We start from the raw sequence: 3,937 nt of genomic DNA on the forward strand, positions 1-3,937 counted from the left end.
GAAACCCAATAAATCTGGGAAAACCCCCTTTGTGGTTCGAAAGCAGCCTTCTGGCTGGACATTTGGATCAGCGAACAGTCGTTATGTGTCAAGTTCCCGGTATTATTCGCCCTCGAAATAGATAAGTCTTGCTGTGTTTCGGATCGGGTCTCATGGGGGGAGAATACGGTGAACTTATCATGGAGGTGGAAGCGCCCTGTAACATCAGCTGGTGAACAAGAGGAGCTGGTAGTTTTGTCACTCCTTATTTGTGAATTTAGTGGTGGTTTTGGGCCTGATGAATGGGTCTGGAAGTATGATAAGTCAGAGTATTTTACTGTAGCCAGCATTAAAAATATTTCAGCGATCGTATCAAGATCAGTTCCGGAGTATCTGTTCTTTTGGAATAAGTTAGTTCCGAAAAAAGTGGGGGTTATTTCATGGCGGGCTCTATCGGAAAGGCTGCCTACCCGGGTTGCATTGGCTGCAAGGAATGTCTACATCGCAGATAACCGTTGTTTGTTTTGCGGAGACTATGAAGAAACCTGCGAACATCTGTTTATATCGTGCCAGTTCACGCAATCGGTATGGCTTATTATTTTTCAGTGGTGCAAAACTCTCCCTACGTTTGCATTTAGCCTGAAGGATATACTGGATGCTCATGTCTTCCTAAATGGATCAAAGATGAAGAGAATGGTTCTTAATGCGATAGCTTAGGTAGTCATTTGGTGTATTTGGAGGTTGCCGAATGAAATTGTATTTGCCCAGGCAACTCCCAATATTACACAGGTTGTCGAAAAGTCTAAATCAATGGCGTATCACTGGATCAAGAATCGTTCGGGGTCATCGAATTGGTCTTGGAACGATTGGCGAAGTTTTAACATATCCATGTAGTGTAGTATCTGGTGGTTTTTTTTAGTATGTTTGGTGTTGTTTGTATGTAAATTGGTGTCTAGCGACTTGCTAGTTGATTAATAAAATTTTGTTGGCCGTTAAAAAAAAAAAGAATCGAACCCATGACCTAATGGTCATAAGTCTTATGTCACCCCCAAGATACCACTAGGCTATAATGCCATGGGTAATAATTACATTATATTTAAATAGGATTTAGCAACATAGTTATTTTAATCTTGTTTAATAGGTCATTTAATTAAAATTTACCCTTTTCAATTTCCGTTCTCATGATCTAATCAACCGAAAACAAAAATACTAAAAAATTATAATTAGTAAGCTACCAGTAATAGAAAAATGATGAAAAATATAATAGTAGCATGTAAAAAAACGCAAACAAGAAAAGATAAAATGTAATCAGCACCAAAAGCATAGCAAAAGTAAAACCCTTAAAGACAAATCAAAAACAAATCTATACATTTCTTTAAAACGATTTAATCTTAATCATATGTCTTTACAAAGTCCTACCATTGAACAATAACAATTAGTGCATGAGTAAAATATCAAGGGTGGTAAAAATGTGATATAAAAGGATATACATTCGATCCCGAGCCAGTGGGATTCCTGCACAGGGCTTAGGCCAGACCGACCAGGAGGTATCGCGTTGTGGGCCGGCAGATTCGAACCTGAGCGGGTACGCGGTACGCCTAGAGGCGGCCAAGGTAACCGGTTGATCCACTACTTTAAAAAAAAGGATATACATGTTTTTAAATGGAAAAACAAATAATTAAATAGAAAAAAAATGTAGTAAGTATATATATTTGAACTGTAAATAAAAATAAAAATAAAACTATCACAAAAGTACATCATAATTTATATAAAATACCATATATTAAATTTATAAAAAAAATAAAATTATATAAGGATATACAGGTTTTTAAATAGAAAAACAAATAATTAAATAGAAAAAATGTAATAAGTTAATATATTTGAACTGTAGATAAAAATAAAAATATCACAAAAATACATCATATTTATATAAAACACCATATATTAAAATTATAAAGAAAATAAAATTATAATTAGATAAACATAAATAAAATAAACTTAAAAAGTCAAATGAAAATTCGAAAGGGTGTGAATGATATTTTAAAGTCGCGAGCAACAGGTCCCTTGAACTTTTTACACTTGTGAAAAAGTAAATGAAAAGGTCCCTCATACCAATTTTGGTATATTAAATGCCTAGACTTTTATTAAATGCATGTATTTATGGGGAAAATCATTTTTTTTTAAACTCTCAAACTAGGCAAGGTAAGATGATATCTATTTACTAATTTATCAATTTACTTCTTTTTTTTTAACGGCCAATTAAATCAACAGATAAGTATTTTGTGATGCCATCAATCGAGCAAATGCATCCCCTCCTCCATAACGGTCAGAGTTGGATGCATACCCGAGCCACCAAGCCACCAATTCCAAGAAACCAAGTGACTAACTACTAGACCAACTTGTCAGGACAGTTTATCAATTTACTAATGATGGTAGTTCATTGGCAAAGCCTTCATATATCCGAATATGGAAAGGGAGAGCTTGGATTTCAATGTCACGAATGACAGAGTTTAAAGAAATTTATCGTTCAAAATCAGATGATATCCATTTTTCTTCCTAAAATGTTGAATGTTGGTTTATTAAATTTTGATCACTTTAGAGAGTAACGTATCATATTTACATTGTTCTAGAAAAGCCTAAAAATTTTAGTTTATCAAAGTCAAAATAAGAGACATTTACGTGTATTGTTTTTATTTTTTAGGACATGTTTGGGATTGCTTATTGAAACTCATTATTGGCTTATTAACTTTTATAAGTTAAAAAAATGTCTAGCAACCTCACTTTTACCCCTTCTTATGACTTTATGAAGGTGTTAAAAAGAAGTTTTTGAGAAGTTAGAGGAAATATAACTTTTTTTACGGTTATATTAACTTATATTATAATAATTTAATATACATTTTTGTTGTTTGATTGATGATTTTAAGGCAAATAATACTGGTAAAGAGTCTTTTTCTGATAACGAGTTTATGATTTTTTAAATGTAAATGTATCTATCCATCGTGTCCCTATCTTATGATTCATGCCTTTTTTTCTGTTTTCTATTTAATTATCACTCATATTTTATTTTGCTTTACCAGTAAACTATAACTCTCGAGCCAGTTTTTTTCTTGCTTCGACCTATTTAAAATGTAAAAAATGAATTTATCCGATGTCCACTAAAAAGAATTATTGATACAAAAGTGGAAGTTGCTCAAAAGTAACTAAAGAAAAGTCTAAGGATATATTTATATAAGATAAAAAGGACGCAACGTATTATATAAAAAATAGAGTAAACTGTAGTTTTACCCCCTGGAGATATGGCCCATTGACAACCTTACCTCCTAAAATGAAATTTTTGCTGTCTAACCCCCAACGAATGCAAAACGCCGGCAATCTTACCCCCTGGTTCATGAAACCGTTTATAGTCCACGTTAGTCTTTAACGGTCAAAGGGTATTAATGTAATTTCGCCCTAACTTTACTAAACTATGCTTTGTACGACCCTTACAAATGGACACCGTTTCTGGCTTACCCCCCAAGGCTTGCACACTCTTCAAAGATCCGGCGAAATCTCAGGCGACAAGATTCCGGCAAAAGAATAAGCTCTTGACTAGCAGCTCATAGAAATGTCGATTGGGACGACGATCAGAGAAATTTTGAGCCACATGTCAGGTATGATTAGGGGTGTAAACGAGCCGAGCCGAGCCCGAGCCCGACTCGTTATGTTTTTATGAAGCTCGAGCTCGAGCTCGGCTCGGTTCGAGCCTACTTCTCTGAGCTCGAGCTCGGCTCGCGAGTAAACCCTAAAGCTCGAGCTATTTCAAGAAAAACCTCAAATGAGCTAGAAGCTCGGCTCGAGCTCGTTTCAACAGTGATTAAGCGAGCCAAAGCTCGGCTCACCAATGTTATCATCATCATTATTATATTATATATGTATATAAAACTAATATTTTGTTTAGGCTCGTTTGGGCTCATGAGCC

This window comes from Helianthus annuus, chromosome 10, assembly GCF_002127325.2.
Source record: "Helianthus annuus cultivar XRQ/B chromosome 10, HanXRQr2.0-SUNRISE, whole genome shotgun sequence".
Classification (NCBI taxonomy): Eukaryota; Viridiplantae; Streptophyta; class Magnoliopsida; order Asterales; family Asteraceae; genus Helianthus; species Helianthus annuus.